The 12,708-nt window shown below is 42.1% G+C and overlaps 1 protein-coding gene across 2 annotated transcripts in view; it reads right to left on the minus strand.

The window, feature by feature from the left end:
• TBPL1 (TATA-box binding protein like 1) overlaps positions 1-2,831 on the minus strand; it is a 190,841-nt gene extending 188,010 nt beyond the window's left edge. For both annotated transcript variants that reach the window (XM_085611898.1, XM_085611899.1), the window contains exons 1-2: positions 2,696-2,831; positions 1,369-1,560 (exon numbers count right to left, since the gene is read on the minus strand). The gene's annotated coding sequence lies outside the window, so the exon portion shown is untranslated. The remainder of the gene's footprint in view (positions 1-1,368; positions 1,561-2,695) is intronic.
• Positions 2,832-12,708: the final 9,877 nt, after the last annotated feature.

Here is a 12,708-nt window from a genome sequence, read left to right on the forward strand (position 1 = left end):
ACTGTAAATAGGGTGTTTGCATGATGTTTTTATTGAAATTGAATTGAGTTATATATTTCTGTGACTAACTTTTTATGGCTTTTAGCCGAAATAAAAGGTTTGATGATGATAATGATTATCACAAGAGCACCTTCAAATAGGCAAGTTCAGCATTTCTGTTGGACAAAAAAAGTTTTATTTAATTTAATAGACATAACTTTTGCTCCATGTGTAATAAGAATCTAGCTCCACATATAGGGTACACATAAGCATGGCCCTCTTCTCAGTTTACTAATAGCATTGCCACCAGATCCGGCCAGGAATGTTTTCTCAGTTCATGTTTAAATACTCACTTTCTAATAAATACATTACTAAAACATGATTTGGTAGCGCACTGTCGTTTACAAACAGCACATTTTCCATTGAAATGGTCCAAACTTGGCCACTAACATGCAGTTTTTATAATTATGTGATGGAAAAAAATGTTTTTAATTGGATGAAAACAAATTACAACACTTTACTTGGCGATCTGCAAATGATAAACATTTTTGCCGAAACCTAATTTCCAAATTATTGTTTAGACAATAGTTTTATCAGTAAAACTGCATGTCAGTGGGACAGTTTGTGGTCATTTCAATTGAAAATATGTTGTTTGTAAATGCCAGTGTGCTACCAAAGCATGCTTTAGAATTTATTTTTAAATTGAGTTTTTAAACATGAACTGAAAAAATGTTTGCCCCGCTTCGATAACAATGCCATTAGTGAACTAAGAGGCAGGTTAAGGGTTATTGTACCCTATAGGCGGGCTAGAATTTTCTTGTGCATGGATCAAAAGTTTAGTCTATTCAATCGAACAATATAGTTTTTTGTACATCAGAAATGCTGAACCTGCATATTTGATGTGATCTCATATGCGAAAATGAAGAAAAATGTGGCTTCGTAAAATATAACTTTTGCTAGGATTACACATTTTCATACCAGAATACAGTTTAAGTACATTACCGTTAGGTCGCGTAGATTATTCATGTCACTAGATGTTTTTGTCTCGTTACATTTTTATGATTTTTCGAGGCCTGCTGAAAGGAGGAGGCATGGAGATAAGCAGTTAAACTGACTGTGACCCTACATAGGGTGACAAATGCAGAGCGGGCCCCAATCACCTCTCCACCGACTCCTCCTACTCTCAAGAGCTGAATTGTGCCACTTCAAATGGTAAGAGTAGGTGCATCAACAAACAAAACACACAATGTTTTTCTAACTCAAAATGTTAAGAGACCAGTCCAGAACGTGGCACCCAGTTTGCAAACGGTAACAGTCCAGGACGACATGCCCAGCTTGCCTTACACACACACACATGCCCAAGCTCTAGCTCGCTTGGTCTGTACCTACCCGCTGTATCTGCAGGAGTTGGGATGGCGGCTTCAGTCTGAGGGGATGCAGAGCTCCAGTTTAGATTCGTTGGCAGTAGACAAAGGTACAATCTTTGCAGTTGCTTATTGGTACTCTAGGAGTCATTGGGTGGGCACGAAGACTGCAGCGCCGGTGAACAGATGCTCTACTACGTTAGGCTAGAGCTTCCACCTGTCGGAAAACAAGACAAAAGAGTTACAGCGGAAACAAATAGGAATGTATCTGCACGGTGTTCAATTCAGAGGCGTCTTCTCTCCTAGCTTGGCTACATTACTTTGAAGCACCTTAATCGAGTGGTTAGATCAGTCGGTCGGGATTAGGTTTTTTTTTCTCCTACAGCTATGAACAAATGATTCGAGTAAACTTCATGTTCAACCTCAGGAGGTGTAAAGTAGTGACTTTATCGCAGCATTCCACTTTTGTGATGAAAGTTGCAGAAAGTGTACTGTAACTCTGAAGTGCAAGTTCGACTTTATATTTAAAATAACTGAATGCATTCATGCCAACTTGAAGAACAATCTCTCCGTGTGCTGAGGGGCGGGGCCTCGTGCCAAGAAGTACCTACGAGGCACTTTTGAACCCCACCTCGCCCCCAAGCCACTACTCCCAAAAAAACGCTTACTAAGGCTGGTGCCGATGTCCTGGGGTGTTTTCATACCCTTTAATAGACATCGGCAGTTCAAAGCCTCGTTTTTCCTGCCACCTTGTGATATCTGCTCCTCACCGGGTGAAGGGATCCATATCGTGTGTCGCACGATGGCACCGTGTAAATTTGCAGGTATGTGAATGTAACGAATAATAGGATGTTGGCCCTAATTTACCTTAAACATGCTCGTTACGTTTTTCAGCGATATCATGCCGCACGACATGGCAAGAAAGACTTAACAGAAAACAAGGCAACCATTCAAAAGCAAAGATGGACCAATGACGATACTTATCGTAATCTTGCTTTCTCATGAATTAGAGAACCACACATTGCATGAGTAGTAACAGCGTCCATTAGTCTGCACAAATCGCGAGGTAGGCAAAACAAACAAAACTAGCTTTCTTTGAGAGCAGCACAGATCGCTTCCATGGTGTAAACGTAGTGACCATATTAAATTATATATAATGGCATTGTATGTGGATGTGCATAATATCCACTGCTTATATCACAGTGAAGAACTTTTGAGGTGGATTACACAGAATCACTTTACGTGAGAAAGGAGCAGGGACAAGGAAAAACACATTCGTGTCTTGCAGGGACAATTTCATCCGGACCTAGTTTCCACCTTGAGCATTTTAGTTAAAAACGAGAGACACATACCAAATAAGGTGATCATCTGTCCGTTACCTACACGGACTGTCCGCATATTCAGCCAGATATCCGTTGTTGATCTGTTAACGGATGTCAGCCATAATGTCAGTACTTCCGGGTCGCAGAACTACCAATCCCACGGCTGAACGTTTCTAGGAGTCTTCTGGGTACGGATCGTAAAGTGTAACGTTACATGGGATTGGAGCAAATGCTGCACCCAAACCAATCCTAGTGCGCAGGACAGAATTTGGAAGTGCTGATTGGCTGTGGGGTTTTTACATGTCTTTGTCCGATTCTTCTGTAGCATCCTTCCGATAATTTAATCACGTAGACTCGTTAATTTGAACTTAAATTATCTTCTTTATTTACAACCCCCCCCCCCCGAATCAAGACAGAATTAATTTACCAATCGACCACCTGTGTGTATGCACACATATTCACTAAAACCTCTCGGGGAGAGGATCTGGTCTAGACTGCCGACTTTGGTGTTGGAAACCAAGATTCGAGCCTCGAGGTCTTGTCCATGTCCTGTGTCCAAATCACTTAATCTCCCCCTGCCTACCATTAAACAAGCATTGGAAATGCAATAGGTCTCGGCCTCGTTTAAGTTAAAGCAGTTCTGTTTGTAATTAGGTGGCTTTTTAGTTTTGCCTTTATTAGTGCTTTTTAAACTTTCATGTACATAACATGCATATGTATGCATATATGTATGCATGCATTTGTATTTATATATATATATGCAGCTGTGTATATATATGTTTCTATATGTATGTATATTACCTACTGAAATCCGCAACATTCTATTTGGAATAATGTTGAAAGGACACCGTCGGGTAAGGTTTTAAAGCGTTTTATTTAGCTTGTTAAATAAACCACCAACTCCTGCTGCTGGCCTTCAGTTGCTCCTCAGGAAAAAAGCCCCGAGGCCCGCAACCATGGAAAAAGAACGTAACAGGCTCATGCAGTACAATTTGAAAGATCACAACACATCCCCTTTATGGAGGAAACAACATAACAATGGAAAAGAAGAAAATTACCTAAACCATGTAGATAATACACAACAAATATGCAAAAATTATTACAAAGCAATGTAAACATAAATATAATTATACAAATCCAATTGGTCGCACACTGCTCGTCCTATCAGCGTGTTACCCCAAAGCATTATGGTCCATGAAGTAAGCATCAGCGAGTGCGCCTCTGCCTGAGTATTAAGCAAAATTAAAGTCGCGTTGGCCATCCCTGGACACGTGTTTCGAGGTTATTACCTCTCGTCAGCAGGGAATAGGCATGTGTGTAGGGTTGCTGCGTAGGCTGCCAAAAATTGTTCTCAGGTCCAGTACCGCTCGTGGCATTCAGGTGCGTAACCATGAGCTCGTCAGCCCCACCGGCTCAAGAGAGCCTGAATATTAACACAAATCCAATTGGTCGCACACTGCTTGTCCTATCAGCGTGTTACCCCAAAGCATTATGGTCCATGAAGTAAGCATCAGCGAGTGCGCCTCTGCCAGAGTATTAAGCAAAATTAAAGTCGCGTTGGCCATCCCTGGACACGTGTTTCGAGGTTATTACCTCTCGTCAGCAGGGAATAGGCATGTGTGTAGGGTTGCTGCGTAGGCTGCCAAAAATTGTTCTCAGGTCCAGTACCGCTCGTGGCATTCAGGTGCGTAACCATGAGCTCGTCAGCCCCACCGGCTCAAGAGAGCCTGAATATTAACACAAATCCAATTGGTCGCACACTGCTTGTCCTATCAGCGTGTTACCCCAAAGCATTATGGTCCATGAAGTAAGCATCAGCGAGTGCGCCTCTGCCAGAGTATTAAGCAAAATTAAAGTCGCGTTGGCCATCCCTGGACACGTGTTTCGAGGTTATTACCTCTCGTCAGCAGGGAATAGGCATGTGTGTAGGGTTGCTGCGTAGGCTGCCAAAAATTGTTCTCAGGTCCAGTACCGCTGTGTAATTGGATTTGTGTTAATATTCAGGCTCTCTTGAGCCAGTGGGGCTGACGAGCTCATGGTTACGCACCTGAATGCCACGAGCGGTACTGGACCTGAGAACAATTTTTGGCAGCCTACGCAGCAACCCTACACACATGCCTATTCCCTGCTGACGAGAGGTAATAACCTCGAAACACGTGTCCAGGGATGGCCAACGCGACTTTAATTTTGCTTAATACTCTGGCAGAGGCGCACTCGCTGATGCTTACTTCATGGACCATAATGCTTTGGGGTAACACGCTGATAGGACGAGCAGTGTGCGGCCAATTGGATTTGTATAAATATAATTATACACCAGAAGAATAAAGCATATGATGAAACAATTAGGACATTTCATAGTCCTCATACCTTTTTGGAAGACGATGTGTCCTAAGAGGGTGAGATGGAGAGTCTCTAAAGGAAAGTGCATTACGAGAAGGTGAAACATCTGGACATGATGGAAACATACATTTTTCACCATGAAACTTCACCAATCAAGACATACTCCACTTACAACCATTGTGTACAGAGACAACATTTTTGTATACAGCAACAATAACAAAAGGTCCCATGAAATCAGAATTACCTTTCTTGTGCCAGTGTGGTCTCAACCCAAACCCAATCTCCAACAGCCCATTTTAACTTTAGTTGATTTCTTTTCATCAAAATTGTACAAATCTTGATACTTTTTGATTTTATACCTTACTTCTTCTTCACACAAAATAGGATCTTCAATTGGAGGTAACCAATTTGGATTGAGTTTGGAGGAAGCAATTCTGCCACGTAATATCTGAAATGGGGACTTCTGCAAAACGCAGTTAACAGAAGTACGATGAGCCCACCATGTGTCTCTCAAAATTCCTTTTAAAGGAAGTCTTGACACCACAGCCCTTTGCACACATGCCTTGACAACCCTGTTCATGCGTTCTGCCAATCCATTGGCTTGAGGTGAATACAAGGCAGTCCTCTGATGAACTATACCATACTCATTCAAAAATTCATGCATCTCTTGCGAAGCAAATTGGAGCCCATTATCAGTGACAATGTACTTTGGAATTCCTTCCATGGCAAATTCATCTTTAAGAAAATCAATCACTGTTCCGGTACTCACTGAACTAACACATCTGGTAGAGACCCTTTTCGATAAGTTATCCACTAAAAGGATTACAAATCTATCTCCAGGGCTCAATAGCTCAAAGGGACCCATTAGATCTAGACCTAGTTTTACCCATGGTTCCCTGGGAACATCAACAGGAGAAAGTGGGGTATTATTGAAAATCCTAGATTTATCACAAGAGCTACATTCACTTCACTCCATAACCACTTTCTCAACCTGTCCATCCATCTTTGGCCACCAATACCTTTCACGTAAGCGAGATTTGGTAAGACCCCGTCCTAGATGTCCTTCATGAGCTAGATTAATTAGCTTAGGTCTAAGACCAACAGGGGGAATCACTCTTTCACCGCGCATGAGTTGCCCTTGAAAAAGAGTGAGTTCAGACCTGACTGCCCAAAAGGGAAGAAGATCAGAATCTACATTTTTGCTGTTGGGCCAACCTTCCACAACAAGACGTGTCAATATTGGAAACAAGGGATCCTCTAACCTAAAACTCTCCCATTCACCTTCAGGGATGGTGGACTCCTTAACCCAAGCAACACTGGAAGCATCATTGTCAACCAAATTCTCAGTGTACTCGAGAGGTAATCTTGACAAACAATCAGCTACCTGTTTGGCCTTTCCAGGGAGATACTCAACAGAAAAGTTATGCTCTTCAAGACCTTCACTCCAACGCTTTAATCTCGGAGTAAGCCTTTCACTTTCCGTAGAAGAGAACACTTGCACTAAGGGCCGATGGGCAGACCTGACTACAAAAGGAATGCCCCTTAAGTAAAATCTAAAGTGTTTGATGCCCCAAACTACGGCTAAAGCCTCTCTCTCAATGCAAGAGTACTGTTGTTCTGGTTTCTTTAATGCTCTGGAGGCAAATGCTACAACCTTTTCCTCACCACACACCACTTGTGAACGTACAGCCCCTAGACCACTCAAACTCGCGTCAGTAGTGAGAATAGTTTTTTTCATGGATTCAAAATGACCCAAGGTAGGCATTTTACCAATAGTTTGTTTGATAATGTTGAAGGCTGAAACACACTCAGGAGACCAAACATAATGTACACCCTTCCTTAGTAAAACTCTTATGGGTTCCACAATGGAGGCAAAACCATGAATGAATTTAGAGTAAAATTCTGCAAGTCCTAGAAAAGACCTAACTTGCTCTTTGTCGGTTGGAGCAGGAGCATCAATGATGCTTTTTGCTAAATCTAATTTCGGTTGATTACCCTCTCCCGAAATCACATGTCCTAAATATGTAACAGAAGACACACTTATTTTACATTTCAAACGGTTGACAGTTAAACCACTGTCAGCTAGTCTATGGAGCGTGCTTCTCAAAGTCTTATCGTGTTCTAGGTAATCTTTGCCATAAATTAAAATGTCATCCTGGAAAAACATGACGTTGGGAACATCTTTCAAAACCATTTTCATTATTCGCTGAAAACAAGCAGCCGCATAAGCTAAACCAAATGGCATTCTTACAAATCGATAGGCTCCAAGTGGTGTGACAAACGATGTGAGATGTTTTGAATCCGGATGAAGGGGAACTTGATGGTACGCTGAGGATAAGTCCAAAACACTAAAGAATTTTGCACCATAATGTATGGCAATCGATTCAGAGATATTGGGAAGTGGTTGACGATCCACCCATATCCATTTATTTAGGCTTCTCAAGTCAACACACATCCGAATGCTCTTCCCTCCATCCTTAGGGGCCAAAACTACTGGGGCCAACCACTCTGAGGATTCAATTTCCTCAATAATGTCAACGGAAACCAATCTATTGAGTTCACACTCAAGAAGTTTCAACATCATGTTGGGAACCTTCCTGACTTTATGAACTACCGGTAAGGCTTTTTCTTTGAGAATAATTCGGTGTTCAAAATTTTTAAGTAGACCTAAATTGTCAGAGAAAACTTGGGGAAACTCATCAAAGAATTTACTGGAAGAGGAATTGTGATCTACTAGCATAACATGTTCTGAGGGACATCTAGCATTGGGGTTCAATATTATGGCAAGGTCTCTTTGGTGCCTCCATCCAAGGAGGTTGTCACCTCGTTTAGCCACATAAATGTTCCCAATTGTCTCTCTACCTTTAAAATGGATTTTCAAAATGACGTAAGCTGTTATATCTATGTGTGAGCCTCCATAACTCACAGGATTTAGATCAGGGGAAAACAGTTCAAGATCAGGAAATGTCTTGTCCCAAATTGCATTCCCAATCATAGTGAATGGGGATCCTGAATCAGCCAAAACAACAAATAATTTATCCCCAATCATCACACTACATTCTGGCATGTGAATATGTTCAGCATCTACTGCACCATCATTTCTTACACTTAACATTGTCGTTTTGGTTGAGACATTTGTGCCAACATTTTCATGGGTGATGTCAATAGTACGTACTCTTCCCCCAGACTTACATACCCTTGCATAATGACCCTTGATTCCACATTTAAGACAGGTAGTATTTCTAGCATAACATTGGGGATAATTGGAAGAATTATTGTTGCTACCGCATCTGTTACATTTCATTTTTATAGAGTCTGAAGGTGTCTTTGGTTTAGGACCACGGACTACTTTGGACACATTTTCAACAACTTAATGGGGATGACTAGAGCAAGGACAGGATTCTTTTTGGGTTACTTCGTGAATGCTACTAGGTGACGGAGTGTCATCAGGAGTAGATCTTTGAGATTTCATTTCTTTGACCCAACCAGAAGTATTTTCCATTCCTTCAACGATAGCCACAGCTTCTTTGAGTGAAGGATTTTTTGAAAGAAGTTTTTCTTGCACTCTGGAGCTGTTAGTGTATCTGACAAGTTGATCACGGATTAATGAATCTGTTAAGTCACCAAATTCGCAAGTGCGGGCAAGAGTTTTAAGTGATGCTACATAGTTGCCCACTCTTTCATTGTGTTCTTAGTAAGCCTGGGCGTTGAACTACGCTCCGTTCGCGGAGCTTGCGAAGTTAAGGCAACTTTGTGATTCGGCCAGAGCGCGAAGTTGCAGATTGCTACGCAATCTAGCTCGTAGCGTAGTAGTTTTGCTTCCTCGCGCGCTAAATATTCATTCTCGCGCGCGCGGTAACGTCTTACCGTGATTCTGCGATCGCCAACTTGCTTTTCTGTCCGTTCGCGAGCGCCACGAGATTTGTAATATGGCTGCCCAAGCCCGCGAGAGTGTGCGAACGTGAACACGTCATTCGGGCGCGCGAGCTGACTTCCGGCGGCTGTCTTGGTAAGATCGCGATCCCGAACATGCAAAAACTACAATCTGGCGAAGAATATCTTGCAATCTTCATAAAACCTTCTCTAAAATGATCATTTTGCTCAGAAAAACTCCTTAGATTGTGATTTTGCTGTAGTCTTTTGTGTAAGGAGGAGTCCTTTAATTTTTTTAACTCTTTTTGTCAAGAGGAAGGAAGTGCCCCTGAGTCTACAACTTCCTGTTCCTGTCCAGCAGGCTCCTCCCAGTGCTTTGTGCATGTGCTGTTCACTTTCATTTGGATTTGGAGCTGGAAGGATCACTTTTTGTGTCTGTCTGCTGCATCACACCATTGGATTGGATTTATTTGAGGACTTTTTGATTTGAGATTTAATTTACTACAAGTAAGTTGGAGAATTGGTGTGTTTGTTTCATTGGGGCTTGTATTACCTACATTTTTCTGGGTTTTTCATTGTTTTTTAAAATTATTGTTGTGGCGGGTGGCCTGTGCTTTCAATAGGGGCCTAGTTGTTTTTCTCTGCAATTTCAGCCAGTAGGGTACCCATGGGTCCATGTTTCGTGGTGTCTGTAGAATTTTCAACATCATTTAGGGCCTGGATGGCATAGGATTGTTTGAAATGCTAAATGTGGCTGTGGTGTATTTCACTGTTGGTGTGTGTGTGTGTGTGTGAAATTCCTTTGTTGGATGTGTGTGCTTGATGTATAACTTCTTTCCAATCCTTTCGTAGCCCTGTTGATTTTCATTTTTGTATTAAAGCTGTGTTGTTTAGCAGGTCTCCTTTGTCCGGTCATATATTATAGGCCTGCTTCAGTTCATTGTTTTCCATGGCCTGTTGTGACTGTGAGTGCCCATGTGGCTTGTGGCAATTTTGTGGTGGTAGTTTAGTAGTCTGTGCTTCTTTTTCCATAAAGGCCTGCATTTCTTTTCTTTGTTGCCCTTGGCTTATGCTTGTTGTTGTTGTGTCCTCCTGGCCATGTGTGTGGCGGCCATTTTGTGAAGGCAGGCATTGTGCTTTTGCCAAAGGCTTACATTGACTGTTCCAAGCTTGTGGCCTAGTCTGCCAGTAGGCCCAGAGGTAGTCAGCCTCAAATCTTAGGTGCGTTATTTAAATTTACAGTTTGTGTTGTCTGTTGATTTTTTTTTTTTTTACACCATGGATGGCTTTGGATTTTATTACAAAAGGTGTTTTTTTGGGGTGGAATATCATTTTTTGGGTGTGTGTTAAATAAATAGGGCTTTTTAGCCAGTAGGTAACCCTAGGGATTCAGCTTGCGTACTTTTGGTAACTCTGCACAGCGCGACAACGCGGACTTACAGTTTGTCATTTTCGCGCTCTCAATATGCGTGTTCGCGCACGCGATAAAGCCTTTTTGTACAGTTTGCGATCCCGAACACGCAGCATTTGCAATCTGGCAAACAATATCTCGCGAGCAACATAAATCCTTCTCGAAAACGCTTTTTTTGTGCATTTTTAAAAAAAATCTCCTCAGGTTGTCATTCAGCTGTAGGTTTGGAGCACGGAGAAGCTTTTATTTTTTTGAAAATATTTTTATGAGAGGAAGTAAGTTCCACAGACACTACAACTTCCTGTTCTGTCCTTTGTAATCACTTTTTGTATATTTGTGGTGGGTGGCCTGAGCATGTGTGTGGCGGCCATTTTAGGAAGGCAGGCATTGTGCTTTTGCCATAGGCGTACATTGACTGTCTTCCATTTCTTGTTGTTGTGGGTGTGTGGCGGCCATTTTGTGGAGCCATCCAAGCAGTGTGCTTGCTTTTGCCATTCTGTTCCAAGCTTGTGGCCTAGTCTGCCAGTAGGCCCAGAGGTAGTCAGCCTCAAATCTTTGGTGCGTTATTCAAATTTACAGTTTGTGTTATCTGTTGATTTTTGTTTTTTTTACAGCATGGATGGCTTTGGATTTTATTGCAAAAGGTGTTTTTTTGGGGTGGAATAGCATTTTTTGGGTGTGTGTTAAATAAATAGGGCTTTTTAGCCAGTAGGTAACCCTAGGGATTCAGCTCGCGTACTTTTGGTAACTCTGCACAGCGCGACAACGCGGACTTACAGTTTTCGTCATTTTCGCGCTCTCAATATGCGTGTTCGCGCACGCGATAAAGCCTTTTTGTACAGTTCGCGATCCTGAACACGCAGAATTTGCAATCTGGCAAACAATATCTCGCGAGCAACATAAATCCTTCTCGAAAACGCTTTTTTTGTGTATTTTGCTAAAAAAAACTCCTCAGGTTGTCATTCAGCTGTAGGTTTGGAGCACGGAGAAGCTTCTATTTTTTTGAAAATATTTTTATGAGAGGAAGTAAGTTCCACAGACATTACAACTTCCTGTTCCTGTCCTTTGTAATCACTTTTTGGTTATTTGTGCTGGGTGGCCTGAGCATGTGTGTGGCGGCCATTTTAGGAAGGCAGGCATTGTGCTTTTGCCATAGGCGTACATTGACTGTCTTCCATTTCTTGTTGTGGGTGTGTGGCGGCCATTTTGTGGAGCCATCCAAGCAGTGTGCTTGTTTTTGCCATTCTGTTCCAAGCTTGTGGCCTAGTTTGCCAGTAGGCCCAGAGGCAGTCAGCCTCAAATCTTTGGTGCGTTATTTAAATTTACCGTTTGTGTTGTCTGTTGATTTTTGTTTTTTTTACACCATGGATGGCTTTGGATTTTATTGCAAAAGGTGTTTTTTTGGGGTGGAATAGCATTTTTTGGGTGTGTGTTAAATAAATAGGGCTTTTTAGCCAGTAGGTAACCCTAGGGATTCAGCTCGCGTACTTTTGGTAACTCTGCACAGCGCGACAACACGAACTTACAGTTTTCGTAATTTTCGCGCTCTCAATATGCGTGTTCGCGCACGCGATAAAGCCTTTTTGTGCAGTTCGCGATCCCGAACACGCAGCATTTGCAATCTGGCATACAAAATCTCGCGAGCAACATAAATCCTTCTCGAAAACGCTTTTTTTGTACATTTTGCTAAAAAAACTCCTCAGGTTATCATTCAGCTGTAGGTTTGGAGCACGGAGAAGCTTTTATTTTTTTGAAAATATTTTTATGAGAGGAAGTAAGTTCCACAGACACTGCAACTTCCTGTTCCTGTCCTTTGTAATCACTTTTTGGTTATTTGTGGTGGGTGGCCTGAGCATGTGTGTGGCGGCCATTTTAGGAAGGCAGGCATTGTGCTTTTGCCATAGGCGTACATTGACTGTCTTCCATTTCATGTTGTTGTGGGTGTGTGTCGGCCATTTTGTGGAGCCATCCAAGCAGTGTGCTTGCTTTTGCCATTCTGTTCCAAGCTTGTGGCCTAGTCTGCCAGTAGGCCCAGAGGTAGTCAGCCTCAAATCTTTGGTGCGTTATTTAAATTTACAGTTTGTGTTGTCTGTTGATTTTTTTTTTTTTTTACAAAAGGTGTTTTTTTGGGATGGAATAGCATTTTTTGGGTGTGTGTTAAATAAATAGGGCTTTTTAGCCAGTAGGTAACCCTAGGGATTCAGCTCGTGTACTTTTGGTAACTCTGCACAGCGCGACAACGCGGACTTACAGTTTTCATCATTTTCGCGCTCTCAATATGCGTGTTCGCGCACGCGATAAAGCCTTTTTGTACAGTTCGCGATCCCGAACACGCAGCATTTGCAATCTGGCAAACAATATCTCGCGAGCAACATAAATCCTTCTCGAAAACGCTTTTTTTGTGCATTTTGCTAAAAAA

This window comes from Triturus cristatus, chromosome 6, assembly GCF_964204655.1.
Source record: "Triturus cristatus chromosome 6, aTriCri1.1, whole genome shotgun sequence".
In the NCBI taxonomy this organism is placed as follows: Eukaryota; Metazoa; Chordata; class Amphibia; order Caudata; family Salamandridae; genus Triturus; species Triturus cristatus.